This window comes from Etheostoma spectabile, chromosome 22, assembly GCF_008692095.1.
Source record: "Etheostoma spectabile isolate EspeVRDwgs_2016 chromosome 22, UIUC_Espe_1.0, whole genome shotgun sequence".
Taxonomy (NCBI): Eukaryota; Metazoa; Chordata; class Actinopteri; order Perciformes; family Percidae; genus Etheostoma; species Etheostoma spectabile.
Window position 1 is genome coordinate 7,029,765 of NC_045754.1, and position 16,418 is coordinate 7,046,182.

The 16,418-nt window shown below is 40.4% G+C and overlaps 1 long non-coding RNA gene across 1 annotated transcript in view; it reads right to left on the bottom strand.

Moving 5' to 3' along the window:
• The window catches only part of LOC116671969 (uncharacterized), a 16,475-nt gene extending 7,768 nt beyond the window's left edge, over positions 1-8,707 (bottom strand). The window contains exon 1 of the long non-coding RNA XR_004327430.1: positions 8,459-8,707. This is a non-coding gene — a long non-coding RNA (uncharacterized LOC116671969). The remainder of the gene's footprint in view (positions 1-8,458) is intronic.
• Positions 8,708-16,418: the final 7,711 nt, after the last annotated feature.

A 16,418-nucleotide genomic window follows, 5' to 3' on the forward strand; every position in this document is an offset into this window, starting at 1 on the left:
ACACACACACACACACACACACAAAATTAGAAACTGAGTAATTGCCCATTTTTAGGACAAGACACAGACCACGCCAGAGTGCACACGCACCACCAAGTCCTCCCAAGTGACTAAGTAACCCTAACCTAACCCCCATCTGCCTGTGAGTATGAGATACCTTCCGTCTTTGTTCGCTCCTTTGAGGCAAACAAAGGCAAAGCAATCATCCACACAGAAAACTTAAACAACTTTGTGTATTTCACCTTTATTCCATTTCCATTCTGCTGTCCATGTGTATCCTCAGCTTGTTCCTAATATAAACATGGCAAAAAAAAAAAAACAACTTACAATTACGGTTCTGCAGAGATAAATGTAAACATCACTGTGAATCTGTGCAGAGAAGGGTGTTATGGGTAACTATAGGTGGCACACCACTCAAATCAAACAAGCTGATTGGTTGCACTTTTGCTTACACAGAGGCTGAAAGCCTGGAGAGACACGTTCCAGCCTCAAGTCCTCCTGCACAACCTTGTCAAGCTCAGAAAAAAGGTGTGTGTATGTTGCACTCTTCAGTGCAAAACACCTTTTCTACCAACGTCTTGCTTGTCTTGTTCTCTCCTAGCACACAAGCTACCTGGCCTACGAACTGAAAAACCGATATCTGGCTCAGTCCTTGGTTTTTAAAATCTTACTGCAGTTTGATTGCTTGAAGCTGTCATATGATGGTCATATTTAACTAAGGCGTCAGGGTAGTGTGGATAACTAAACAAAAGGTTAACATGCAAAGTGCCTAGCTTCAACAATGACCAATTGGAACACGCCAGTAGCCACTGAGTGGAATATACTGTGCTAGGATAGTGGAGAACTGGATTTTAAAAATGTTTCACAGAGAAATTTCAATACTTTTCTCCCATTGTAAAAACCTTTTACTATTAAAGTCCATTGGAACTCAAATCAAGGCTCACACAACTGCCATGCTCTGTGAAGAAGATTAATATGGCATTTTTTTGGCACTTTTCTCAAGGGTGGCTGACACCATCTCCCACTACAAAGGCAGCGTGATTTAAAGCAAATGACATTTTGAGAAGCCTCTCGGAGCACAATGCATTTTTGTGTGGAGTGTAGCTGCAGGGCAAACGTTTTACAAAAATTCAAGTGTATGAGTGCAATTACTGGGACAACGCTTTCAGGGGCATGCATCCTTAAAATAACATACTGATTTGTCTTTGTATTGTTTTATACAGGAGCGTGCGTCAGGGCTTTAGAGTTGAGATCCTCGGTTGCTCTCGTTGAGGACAAAGGGTGTTGCGATTCACAGACCATAAAACTCTCTGAGACAAATGTATGGTTTAGGGCTGTAGAAAGTCAAATGATTCGACAAACAGTTGTTATATTAGTGTGAGAAAAACAGACATGGTAAAAACCTGCAGGGAAGAGGAACTTTAAGATTTTCTGCCACCTGCTCTGCTTTAATCTCTAACGCGACTATAATGTCAACCCTGCCATATTAATTAGCCTCTTGTGCATGTCTCCTTTACGTTAATGCCAACAATTACATGCTGTAATTTAATTTAATTGAATTGACGGAAGGAAGTAATTGGATGGTTATACAAATATTTAAAGAAAAAAGAGAGGAGAGGCCGGCAGAGACAGGGGGAAAATGACTCAAACTTGAACTGGGCTGAAATCGATTGTGTCAAACCGAGAGGAAAATGTGTTCTCCCTGAGGAGATGTGGAAGAAGTAAAGGGAAGAAGAGGCAAAGAGATGAAAGTCTAAAAAGGGTTCTCCCCCAAAAAACTAAACCAAATCACACAAAAGTGCAGGAATGCATTTACTGTGAGCAAAGAGGTAACCTTCAAGGCACCTGCTGTGCAAAAGGCTGAGACATGACTTCACGTTTGGCTTTCAGAGACCAGCCAGACAAGAACTCATCTTTATCTCCTTTAGCCGCACTTCGTCTTTGGCTATTTGAGAGATTTTCTTTGTTCTTATCTGACTTATCTTATCTGTTTCTAGATCTAAGGCTATCCTTTTTAAATGATCCTTTTAGATGTTTTCCTCTAAAAAAAGAAAGAAAAAAAAAATTCCCTCTCTCAGATTCTTTTGGACCCTTTGTGCCCGTTTCCCATTTGATTGCAAATATGCAGGTAATGCTAAAAAGATGATCAAAATCAGGGTTGAATGAGGAAGGTTGAGGAGTTGGCAAGGACAATAATGACCGAGAAATTTTAGAGCATATCAGGAACGTCATCTTCCTCTAATCTTCAGCAGCTGCCCTAAATGACCTGCCTGTCCAGCTGCTTCCTATTACTCATCAGCTCAGAAGGGAACTTGATCTGGCCATGATGCTGACTTAATCTTTAAATCTTAGTCAGCTGATAATCAAACTACCGCAGGTGAAGAAGCAGTTGTAAACTTTAATTTAAGATTTCATGAGTTGACAGTGCAGACCTATTTGAACTCAGTCCCAACAGAGCATGTGAAATATGTGTGTTGTATTGTTTCTAGTGGTACACGTTTTTAATCTAGCCATGCTGCATGTGCCATTTAATGTATTGCACATTTACTTGAATAATAGTTTAAAAATGGTTTGAAAAATCACACTTTCCCAGAGTCAAAGATGGCATTTTCAAATACAGAACAGATATTCAACAATCATAGATAAAACAACAAAAAGCGGCAGACAGTCACATGGAAGAAACTGGAACAAGAGAATGTTGGATTTTCTCCAAAAAACACTTAAAAGGATGATTGAAATACTCAAAATAGGAGCAGATTATTTTTATGTTGATCGATTAATCCACTTATCATTTCAGCCTTGACACTGAGTTTTAAATGATGGCCACTTATTGACATTTTATGCCTACACCCTCTAACTTTGTTTCCCTAGTTTATCTTCATCTTTTCACCAAGTAAAACATGCTTGATGTCACTACACCAACTCCTGAGTCATCACTTCAGCGTCAATCAAAACTACACAACTGTAGCTCCATTTAAAAAAAAAACAACTTTTATTTGTAAAACGGGACACAATCCCCGGCCTGTTTGTTTGACCCGGTCACCACGCCAACCGGCCTCCTTCATACGTCGCCACCTTATGTCCTGCTTGGCTCTCGTCATGATTATTACAGCCATTAAAGGGAGACGCCATTTTAAACTTAACTATGGGTTGTAATTGTTGCTTGAACAAACAACTTCTGATGGTGTTTTTTCTCGTAAATATGAAGGCTCCACAACACTAAAATACAACTGCTAGCCTTCGGCTAAAAATTCTTAAAGCAACACTATGTAACGTTTCCCACTTCAATGCCCTACAGGTTGGAAGCGGAATTTTCCCATTATGTTTTATTGGAACCACAGATCCGCTACCCGATCTGGCAAACTTGCATAGTGCGGTTAAAGCCGGGAGAGAGCCGCAAAGGGAATGCAGAAGTGCCGTTCACCTGTTACAAGTTGATGAAGCACTGAAAAGGTTTTGGAAATATTATTTTAAGGTACAAATAGTTACATAGTGTTGCTTTAAGACTGTAGAAATCACTACAATGTCAAGTACTGTTGAAACAGGAACTTTAAAGCACAAATTACTTATCATGCACAACATTTGTTCTCAGCAGCATTATATTCCAACCCATTCTCACTCCAAAGGCGTAAAATACGGACGTTTGGACAGTGGCTGTCCATGTCTGTTGTGACGAAAAAGGCATGTGTGTAGAACGTACTGGGGAAAGCAGCATCTAGTGGGGGTTCAGCATTAATATGTAAGGGGGAATTTCCGCCTAGGGAGGTTGGTAGGGTGGTGGGTGGGTCAAACACAGGACTTTCACACCAGGAGAGCAAGGTTTATGTTCTGTGTGTGTCCTTAACTGTCCCATTATGTGTGTCAGAGAAGCCGTTTTCTTCTTTAACTGGCTCATTATTCCCGCGTGTCATGGAACCGTAAGCCCACCAAGCTTTTCCTAAACCTAACAGCGTCGAAAGAGACGCTAATAGTCCCGACCAAGCGTGTGTTGTTTGATGCTAAAGGAGACTTTTAGCGTCAATAACAACAACAAAGGCACCTGACCAAGCGGTTTTTACGAGATGGAAGTGAGAATGTGTTGCATATTCAGTACTTAAACTAGTAGCCAGAAGCTATATGGCATAATGTTGGTTGACGTGTGAACAAAGATTGACAGTTTCTCCAGATTAAATCACAGAGAAGAGAGTTCCAATGTCATGATTTCAGCATTCTTAATGTGACAGACTTCAAGAATACTGGAATGATTTATTGTTCTGTTCAGCTAAAACATCAAGGCTGCAAAAGGGTTGTACATGCAAGTTTGCACCTTTTAAGGAGGCTAACATGGACAATAATGAACATCAGTCTGAAAGAGCACATCTGTTGGCTGTTGATCTTCTGAACCTTGAGTCCCTCCGTCTTCAATTCCTGTTTGTTTCCACAAGGTTTCATTGGCGCATAGAGCACGTGCGGTACAGGTGGCATTACAATGCTAGAAAATAATGATCATGTCCTTAGGTGTGAAAACTAGCAAAGCCAGAAGAAGAAAAAACACTTGGACTACACAGAAACAGTGCCCAGAGCCAGAATAACACAGAGCATGTTTCTCTCCCCTCCCGAAATACTGTGTGGACTAGCCAGACCCTCCTCCGCAATGCTGTGGGAGAAGGTCTGGAAATGCAAGACTGCTGTTGAACTTATCTTGCAATCTCATTCAGTTTTGATCCCGTTGTTGACCTCTCCTAAAATTGAATTGGCTGTGAGATGAAGAGACTGCAGACTCTGCTCGTAATAGATTTGAGTTGATTCAAGTTCATAAATTCCAACATCTCAATTTAAAGGACTGTGAATCTATCTAGTCAAGGGAAAACACTGACTCAAATGTGGAAAAAAGCAACAACTAAAAAATCCATCATTATCCTGATGCTTTTGGAAACCATTCACTAGGTTTTCAGCTTTTAGCGGAGTCGTTTTTTTTATCAGTTTTGTTTACATGTTGAGTCAGGACCCTTTGGGGCCCTAGACCTGTGCCTGGTAGGCTTGTTCAGAAATCCACGATTGCATCCATATTTAATCAATGTTAATGAAGTTAATTTGAGTTTTTGAGAAGCAAAATTGTATAACTGCAATTTTTGTAATGTTTTAATTCAGATGGCTCTGTGTACAATCATGAATTCTACATATCTTGAATTTAGTATAAAGAATAAACTGAAATGTCCCTCTCTATTTGTAGTTTCTTAAAGTTATAGTTTACCCAACAACATTGGGCTGTGTTTCTCTCCTCTTGTGGTCTCCGGTAATCACAAGCCAGCACTTGCCAGAGGTCAACGTGTCATCTCGTGGCTTGGAGATCGCAGAGAGAGTGACCATGTGTGCAATGTTGGTTGATGTGGGTAATGGTGTGGATAAATGGATACTGATGCTTTTCCCAACTCAGCCACTCACTCACGAGTCCCCTGGCAGAGCGAGAGAAAGAACCCGAGAAGGACAGAAAGAAAGCACAAATGTAGACAACTGCATTTCATCTCCCTCTGGAGTTTCACTAGTCTTCTTCAATGGGAATTAAAAAACAAACAAAAAACTTTTGATTGAAGGTTATTTTGTTCACCCTTGCTATTTTTCCAACGCTACGCTTCCTGTTCAATCATCGATTTATTGGCCAGAAAGCAAGAAAATTATCTAAATGGAAAATCAGTGGCATTTCTCTTTGATTAAAAATGTCTTTGGTCATTCCCAGTTTGATGCTTGAAGAGTGCAAGATGATAGGATCCATACTCTAAGGAAGTGTTTTGCATATTTTGTTTGTTGAATTATTAAATATCCATTACTGATCGAAATGTTGTGTACAGTGGTGCTCATAAGTTTATGAACCCATGCTAAAGTTGACTAAAAAGGGGAATAAAAAAATCATCTTTTTAGAAATTAATTTTAATGCCTTCATTAGAAAAATTGGGAAAAATCCAACCTTTAAGGACACCTATTTTCTTTGTGGATAAAAAAATGTTTTGTGAATAAATAAATGTTCTTGTATACACACCCCTATGTTAAATTCCCATAGAGGCAGGCCAATTTTTATTATTAAAGGCCAGTTATTTCATGGATCCAGGATACCATGCATCCTGATAAAGTTCCCTTGGCCTTTGGAATTAGCATAGCCCCACATCATCACATACCCTTCACCATACATAGAGATTGGCGTGGTTTGATTTCAGTTAGTCTAATAGCTGGTCTGATTTGCATTGATAGACGATTTTATGGAAAGTACCCCATCTAGGTATGATGAAGTGTATGTGATGATGTGGGCTATTTTAATTCCAAAGGCCAAGGGAACTTTATCAGGATGCATAGTATCCTGGATCCATGAAATAACTAGCCTTTAAAAATAAAAATCTGCCTCTCTCTGTGGGGATTCAACACAGGGGTGTGTATACTTATGCCCCCTCTATTTTAAGGAAGAACATGTATTTATTCACAATACATTATTCGTTTACAAAGAAAATAGGTGTCCTTAAAGGTTGGATTTTTCCTAATTTTCTAATGAAAGCATTCAAATTAATTTCTAAAAAGATGATTTTTTTATTCTTCTTTTTAGTCAACTTTAGCATGGGTTCATAAACTTATGAGCACTACTGTATTTCAATATGGAAATAAACATCTTTTAAAACAATGCGCTTTTTCCATAGTTTACCAGCAGTGGTGGACATGTTGGACCGTGCAAACCTGAATAATACCGGGATATCCTATGTTTTAATGGGAAAAGTCTATATTTGGAAAAAGGCCTTATTCGGAATGTCCAAGCGGAATATTCTGTTTACATGACCTGTATCAAATTTTGAATATTGTCATAATTGAAATTATAATGTAAAAATACTAGTATCCGGTTGAATATTCCGAATAAGTTTTTTTATCTCCAAATATAGCATTCGATTAAAACGTGGAATATTTCAGTATCATTCGTCTTTTAGAGGCCTTGTTTGGACATGTATACAGTGAAGTTTGGAACATGCGTCTCCATCCAGGTTTTAACTGCAAGATTATGGTCAGCTCTGTGCGTTGCTATGGTTTCAGTACACAACTCGTGTAAAAATCGTATTTTGCACATGCACATGCTACATGTAAACGGGAATATTAGCGGAATATTCACTTCCATTAGCCATGTGAACAGCTTAGTCGGAACATTGTCTTTTTCGAAATATAGGGCAAAAAACAGAATATTATGTGCAAGTAAACGTAGTTCATGTCTGTGGGCACGTGGTTCGTCAACTGCTACTGTGGAAATACCCACCCAGAGGCCTGCAGCTTAGACACTTCAAATATAGCCATTTTTCTTTTTCAAGATGGAAAGGGGAAAAATAAGAAATTGCTGTTTAAATTTACCAGCACAAAAGTGAAAAGAATTTTGATTTCGGTTTGACTTTGAACTTTCATTTTACCCTCTGGGGTGAAATAAATAGTTTACACTGCTTGCTTTCCTGGTAAAATATTGTTGTAGAGTCTGCGTATTCTTTAACCATAATACAAATAAAATGAAAAATGTAATCTTTAACTCGATTTTTGGGATTGCTTTGCCTTGTTTTCTTATGAAGAAACAAGAAAAGCAAACATGTTTCAAAAGTCCTTGACAACCTTTACATGCACACTAGATTAAATGGAGTAATTGGATTATGGCGGGAAGTGTGTTTACATGAACTGCAATAATGTCATTACTCTAAAAACATGATTGGATTTCTCTCCCGTCTTTTCTTTGGAGGTTACTTGTTTGTTTGTTTTAAATCAGGTTACTGCAGAAAGCTGAGAATAACAGACCCATTTAAGTGCATGTAAACACACCACTGTATTGATCTGAATCTACTGGGGTACAATACATGGCACGCTCTTTAGACCGCAGTGTGAACAGGATGACCTCACACATTTGGGGCACCAAATCAGTAAAGTGTCTTGGATTTTTAAAAAGAAATTCAGGATTATGGAGGGTAAAGGTTGATGTCATTTTGATTCGTAATCATATAGATCATTTGAGCACTTGAGATTAACCAATGATCTTTGTGTACGCAAAAAAATTAACCAGCTGTGGCAGGAAACGGTCTACATCTTACCTAACACAGCTTTTTGGATAATTGGTCCAGTTTTGCGTCAATGTACAGTACATCCACTAAAAGGTTGTTTTTTGCCACTGACGGGCTCAGAATGAGCTTGTTCGAGATGAGCCAGGCCTGCACAGAATCGATCACCTGCGATCGCTGCCCAATACGTGCCAGTTAGATTTGTGTCCGACTTGATCCCGACTCGCTCTCACGTCATGCACACGTGAGCAACGATAACTCCCGCAGTTGCTTTCCGCCGAATGCAAGATGATCTGCAATCTGAACGGATTTAGTCTCTGACTTCTAAACATAACTATCAGCCACACATGTGTTCTGTACAGAATAAGCCTTTAAATCAGACAAATGGCAATTTAAATCCCTCTAATTCATTACACAAAACATCATCATGTTGAGTCAATTCTGAACCAATCAGCTGTTAGATCAGCTGAGAGCCAGGCATTTCCCGTCATGCCCTGGAGCTTGCAAGCGGTGGAAAGCAACTGCATTGTCTCGCTCCAAAAACTGCGTCCGCCTTAATCTTGTGAGGTCATCGTTGCCCAAGTGTGCATGACGTCAGAGCAAGTCGGGATCAAGTCGGACACACATCTAACCGGCATGTATTGGGCAGTAATCAGTGGTGATAGATTTTGTGCAGGCTCATTTGGAACAAGCCTAATTGTCTGACAACATTATGGGAAAAACAAGAAGTCTTTTTCCAAAATCTTGCCAAATGACTTGTTCCTGGAAGAAAACGGTGGAAATGGGGGTGAAACAGTTAGAGAGAGAAGTGCTGGGTGAAAGTGTTGGACTAGCCTTCATTAGATTAGATTAGATTAGATTAGATTATACTTTATTTATCCCACGACGGGGAAATTCTGTCGTTACAGTAGCAGCATAGCAGCAACAGCAAAAAACAAAAAACAAAAAACAAAACAATAACACACAAACAAGTAAGCTGTTTGTGTGTTATTAAGCGTAGCTTAGTGCTATCTAAAGGATTTTCATTGGCATGGCTGAATATCTAGATGATTTTGACAGTGTGGATAAGGTCTTATGAATTTGTTGGCCGTATTTATGTGAGCACGAGTAAACGAATGAAAAGCTTGTACAGAGAGGACGAGGAGAGAGAGAGAGAGAGTCTGTGGAGCTCTGAGCCAACAGGACGGCCGGGGACAGCAGGGTTTCCATCAACTGATGAGGGACAACTCTGTCCAGCTTATTGATGTAGCAGCGCCACAACCCCCCTGGAGCTCACCGCCAGTGTTGGTGAAATAACAAGCTAGTGTTAGCAAACTAACCAACCAGCACACTTATAAATAAATACATTTTAGTTATCCTAACACTTTTAAAAGTCCAACTGAAACACTGGCGATGAGCTGCAGGTCCTGCAGCCGTGGACGGACCGCCATCAGTGGTTATAACGCGTGCCTTTTAAATTAAAATGTATTTATTTATAAGTGTGCTGGTTGGTTGGTTCACTAACACTAGCTTGCTATTCCACCAACACTGGCAGTGAGCTCCGATCAGATCAGGTCGAGGTCGGCAGCAAAGCTTTCCAGCAATGTTTCCACGCTGGCCGAGCCCCACCGATGGCTGTCCGTCCGCGGCTGCAGGACCTGGAGCTCACCACCAGTGCTTCAGTTGGACTGTTAAAAGTGTTGAGATAATTAAAAGGTATTTACACAATTCAGAAGCGGGCTGGCGGCTAGTTAGCTAATGCTAGCTTTCAAACTACATAAACCAGCCGGACAGAGTTGTCCCTCATCTGGCGATGGAAACCCTGCTGTCCCCGGCCGTCCTGTTGGCTCAGAGCTCCACAGACTAAGTCCACAGGTACAAATTAGTTTTGCACCAAATGTATCGCTAGAAGTGTTGCAAAAGTCGAGGGCGCGGACTCGCCGCTGTGTGATGCGAGAGAGCACACTGCAGAGACAGATTTGAGAGGCTGTAATCACTGAGTTGTGGTTGTATAGGAAAAGGGACTGGAGTGAGAAAAAAAAAGAAATACGAGTACAGATTTTTTTTCTACAAGCTCTCAAAGAATATTCTACAAGTGTTCACATCAACGCGCTCTCACGTTTTGCACCATATTTACCTTCATAGACGTCCCCACTCAGCGAGACTTGGTTAGACATAATAACAAATAAATCTTGTATTTTTTCTCTGTATGGTCTTTTCCATAATGTTGTCAGACACTAATACCGGTAATAACAATCTGAGCCTGTCAGTGGCAAAAATAAGCACTTATAGTGGACGGAACATTATATTGACGTTCGCAACTGCCCTTAATGTTCCCAGCTGCCGGCTGCAGTGCTCTCGCTCAATGCTGGGCCAATTTCAAAAATTGCTGTTCGTCTTTAGAACACAAAACCATTGGTAAATAGGTTGAATAACACGGAGGTTCCTCTTTGAGAAAAAAGAAATTAAACGTTGTCAGTTCCATGTCCTCCTATTGATCAAAGCAACCTTTTTGCTCTGAGGCAGGAAGGGTTGTTAATCCCATCTTCCCGCCGCAACACTTGTCACTCATAGATGAGTTTAAAATGCTGTCCTGCCTGAGGCTAAGGAAGAAGACATAGTAGCAGCAAAAACTGGAAGAGCAGGGCCCTGTTGCACAAAACCAGGATGAGGGATCAAGCCAGGATATTCAAGTTATCCTGGATGAATTTAGCTTTGACTTGGTTACACAAAACCAGGTTTAATTAAACCCAGCCAAGTAACCATGGAGATTTATTCTTTGCGGCTAGCCTGGTCCAAAGCAGGCTAACAGCCGGGCTAAGATTTATCCTGGGGTCTCATGTGTTAAATCAGCTGCCGCTCTGATCCAAAATAAACATGTTTAACCGTCATTCCGTTGTCTTCTGAATGTGTTCTGCTTTATTTTTTATTAACATGCATTATTTGTCACTATTGTTGTCACAAGTTTTATTTAAATCCTAGCCTACCATTGCAGTGGTTTAGATGGTTAGAAATGGTTCCACTGGCACCCAGATGCGGAGTGGCAATCGGGAGAGTCTGGACTTTTCCCGCTGGGGCGGTAGTGTTTCAAGGCTGCCTGGCGTGCGGCCTCTGCCCAGTGTCCACGCTCCGGAGATTAAGTGGGATAATGCAGCTATATTCCCAAATGATATTAACGACAGACTGGTCAGAGACCAACACACTCTAATAAAGGGTAATAAAGGGTAGTTTGTGTTACTCCTTAATATGTAGGCCTAAGGTTTTTTATTAGAGCTTACTTTGGTTTCATAACCTTCTGAATAAGTCTCACACCACTGGACCAATAACGAGGCCTATATACGTATATAGTGTAGTTTGCATTCATCACACCAGAAACACCACAATGCTTCTTAATGTTTTTAATTTGGTACTGTCACTTGTCAGAAGAATAAAAAATACATTGATATTATTTTACACATATGCTCACAGTGTGTGTTGAAGTCACTTATTTTTCTAGTTTTTGTCCCTTTCTGATTGTTCTGTGTGAACTTTAATTGTACAAAGGTATTTAGAATTAGACATGGCTTATAGAGATTTGTGCATATGGTTGTAAAACATGTTCTCGCGTTGTGAATAAGGGTTTGAAATTAAGCCTAGAGTCCTTCGGGTACATTTCCAGAGGAACATTAATTCCCTCTGCTCACTTTTGAGGGAAAATATTACATTTTATTTATATTCTGCTTTACATGGTAGGCTACTCAAAAGACACTTTACGGTGAAACCAGCACATTTATCACATAAAAGCAGATACAGCAATGAAACTAACACATGAAACTAGCATATTTAAAGCAACTAAAACACTGTGTAACATACAACTTTGTAAAAATGTGGCATGACTTGTAGGCTAAGTAGATATTTTTACATCCTTACACATTCCGCTATAGGCTTTTTCTCTCTGTTTAATAAGACCCGCATTTTCCTATCGGCATATTATATGCTTCACCTCCTCGTTACTTTTCATCAGAAGCTGCTGCTCATTGGGTGAAACATATGCCACATGCGTCTTCTCCATTTCTGCATCAGTAAATCAGTGATCGATACCGTGGTCTATTTAAGAAAGCCGTGAACGTGCACTTATCCCAGCTATCTACACCTGGCTGGACATAGCTTCACCTGTTCATCCTGGCTTGGCAAACGTGCAACCGATAAAGTCGTGATAAGTGGATCACACTAAGTCAAGCTGCCCTTTTTCAGGCCCCAGGTGGTGAAAAATGTAAACATTCTAATCTAATTACTTATGTTGTGGTCTGTTGTCTGTAACTAAATCCTAACACATTGTCTTGTCAATGTACACACACACACACTATTAACACTGCTCATTGCAATATCAAAGAACCATTAAATATGGATTAACTTGTCCACAATGCACCAGCAGTCTTATAATAAAGCTTACTCATGTATTATTCCACTTTATCCTGTCCCCTCTCCTTCCCTTCCATGCTTCCACGCACTAATCCCCCAACCCCAAATCCTTCTTTTAAGTGACCAAATACTGTAAATTAATAAAATATCCCACCAAATTTCTAAATAAAAACATGACTCTTGCTCTGTGTCCAATTCTGTGCTCTTCTGTCTGTATGAATGTGCAACATCTCCACTGTACAACCATATGTCTACTGTAATCTAAACAATTTGATCAAATTTGTCAAAATTGAAGGGGGTTAAATCCATTTCACAACCTTCAGCTGTCATCACTACTTTGATGTGTTACACCACAGGGTCAGATCACGGTCACAGCTGTGACCGTGGGATTTTCCTTGTTTCTCTAGGGTTGCATCCCACTTGCTTCCCTTCCTCGCTTCTTAGTCCGTCCCACCGAGGAAGCATGGGAGAGATGGAGGTAAACATAGGAGGAAAGAGGAAATGAGGAAATGGGTTTTAGAAGGAGGAGACTTTGGGCTTTGGGCTTTTGCTACGGTTTCCTGGTTGAACGGCATGTCTCCTCGGAACGATGTGAAGTGGTGTGCAACTGCTTTGATTTATCTCCTCGATTCCCCTCCTTGCATCTCAGTCTTGCCCACAGGAGGTTCAAGCCAAGGAGTCGAGGAAGAGCCACGAGAGCCATCTAACAAACATGAGACCTCTGTCTCGGAGCACCACTGCATCAGCTGTCTATCGTTCTGTCGTACACTGCATTGTACGATCTCTGTCAGAGGAGCAGAAGTGTTCATGACAACTTCTATATATTTACTTTGAATTCAATTCCCAGCTTGGATGAGAATGTACTGGGGTCATACATTTTTATTTTTTATTTTGTATGACCCCAGCTAACACGTGACTCATACTTGACTCACACTTTTTTGTGATCAAATGTTTTTTATTTTCATTCTAAAATTTAAGAAAAATCTCAAACAAACCACAGGCAAAACACTGGAACATAAGAACGTGTCCCAGGGCCAAAACATACAGACAGGAAAGACGGGAGGGGGGTGGACACATAAAAAGAACGCAACAGAAAGAGTGATGTCCACATCTTACAAATAATACATGCAGAAACAGACATACACAAACACATACACATAAACAGACACACACACAGACAGGCACAAGACAGGGGACCAATCACACATGCAAACAGAAGTAAAGACAACACAAATTCACCGCAGAAATTTCAAGGACTCAGCAACGCTGAGCCAAGTGTCCAAAATCTGTCCTGAAACGCCACTGACGCGAGCCGCATATAGTTCTCTGTATGTCACAAAAACGAAAGAATCCATGTACAAACAGACAAGTCATGAGGTGGCTTCCAACCGGTTGCAATCATCCTCTTAGCAGCTGTAAGTCCAGCAAACACAGCACGTCTCTGAGTTCCAGAGAACTAAAAGGCTGACAGGTCGTTCAGAATCAAGACATCAACAGTAACAGGCACAGTAAGAATAAACAAGCCGGACATTTTGGATGCAACATTGTTCCAGAACTGACCAACAGGAGAGCACTCCCAGAACATGTGAAGATATGTACTTTGAGCTTTTAATGGGTAGAAAGTGCATGAAAGGCTGTTCATTATTTTCATGTGGTGCATTTTCACGGGGGTGAATGAATGAAATTGTAGTGACTCTGCTGATGGTCTGGATTGCATGATACTTCTGGAATGCTAGACCATACATCATCCCAGTTGAGATTGATACCCAGGCCTGGGCAATTGCGCACCCAGATCCTCTCAATAGGAAGGGCAGTATGGCCAGATATCAAGAACTGATAAAGCCTGGATACCACACCACAGTATTTAGGCTGCACAGTAAACAACATCTGGATAGAATGGATGGGCAAAGGCCACTGCCAGGGAACACCGTATGCCTTGAGTGCCTGTCTCTCATGTAATAACATTCAAAATAAAACCTGAAAATAACTGTTGAAATAAATAACGGCTGTTACGTCAGCTGTGGCCTGCTTTTCCCAGTTTTTAATTTGAGTTGACGTTCTTTTAGTCTGAATCGAGCTGTCAGCTAGCGGCTGTGGCTCAGTGGTAGAGCGGTTGCCTGCCAATTGGAAGGTTGGTGGTTCGATCCCTGCCCCTGCAGTCATTGTCGAAGTGTCCTTGGGCAAGACACTGAACCCCGAGTTGCCCCCGGTGCTGCGCATTGGAGTGTGAATGTGTATGAATGTTTATCTGATGAGCAGGTGGCACCTTGTACGGCAGCCCCGGCCACAGTGTGTGAATGGTGAATGTATCCTGTAGATGTAAAAGCGCTTTGAGCAGTTGTTAAGACTGGAAAGCGCTATATAAATACAGCACATTTACATTTAATTTGAATTAGCTGTTAGCTAAACTGACATCAACACCAACTGATTGGTCCTCACCAATCAGGGGCATCCCTGTGGAACTGTCCAGGATTGTGGGTAATGAAGTACTTATCCAAGACATCCAAATACAAGTCATTTATCTCAAAACAAGGTTAGTGCCCCATGAACTTTTGGCATCTATGTGAGCACATGCAACCGCTTAGTTATGTCGTAGCTGGTTTTAAGTCTACCCTCGACAGTTATGATTTTATGGCTTATACTACAATTGTCAATGGATAAATAGCATTGTATTTCTACTTCCGGAACCCGTTGTGGGCGGGACTGTTGAGCTCTATAGACAGTAAAAGAAATGGACAATGTTGTTTTCCCCGGAGACCAGTGAAGTCTATTAGAAGCACTTTTTTCGGTGAGTGCTGCCGTTACTGCGCAGCTGCAAACTGAGTTTGACGACGTAAATGTGACGTGAGCAACCTGTCTGAAAGTTGTAAGTTGCATCCCTTCTTTTTTCGGAGTTTGTGTGCTTTTCTTTTTGCATCGTTTCTGTATTTGCAGCTTGTTTATGTATTTGGTTGTATTGTGGGTATTTGCAGCTCGTTTGCTGAATACTGCGCATGTGTTCAAATTACTGAAGTTGTTTTCTTAAATTGCTTGTGTTTTGTCTATTTGCATGTGCTTTCTTAAACTGTAGGTCGTTTAAAAGACATGTTCCAAATAATCAAAATGCTCAAATCTTTCCTGTGAATACAATACATAAAACACAATTTTTCACAACACTTCACAAGCAATCTAAAAAAAAAATCTAAATTACATGTGCAAATAAATCAGAGTTATTGCACAGGGAGCAAACAGGTGTTTACTCCTATTGCGCTGAACACTCATCATGAAGTACCTTTATAGCCCTTAAATGGGTACACATAGATCCAATAATTATACCTAGGGGATACCGTAGTGTAGATTGTACTTTAGGGGACAGAAATGGACTCCTATTTCTGGCAGTGCAAGATATTATAAAGTACGAGAACATGTACAAAGCAATATTATCAGAGAATAAGCTCATGATATTGAATAACCCCGAGTACACACCAGTATGTATAATGCATAGATAAAAATGACTTTTCTTAATGACAGGTATATTTGGCCCTTCAAAGAGACAGTTCTGTGAAATGAGTCCTAACTTTTTTGAACAATGCTACATTTTTAATTAAGCATATTTTATTAAATATAACTTCTTCTTTAATTTATAATTCATCTCTGCCTGGAGGTGCAAAGTGCAAGTTTTGGCAAAGTCACATTTTAATTCAAAGAATAACTAAATGTATAAAGGAAAGAGTGGGGGAGCGACATGTGTCTTTTACTTTATTACATTACGTCCACATTATCTGCAGAAGTATGCAAGGCGTGTATGAAGGTAAATATGGTGCAAAATGTCAGAGTGCATAGATGCATGTGAGCACTTGTAGAATATGATTTGAGAGCTTGTAGAAAAAAATCTGTACTCGTCCTTTTTTTTTCACTTTCACTTTTCCAGTAGGCCTACAACCACAACTCAGTGATTACAACCTCTCGAATCTGCCGCTGCAGTGTGCTCTCTTTTGCAACACTTCTTGCGATACA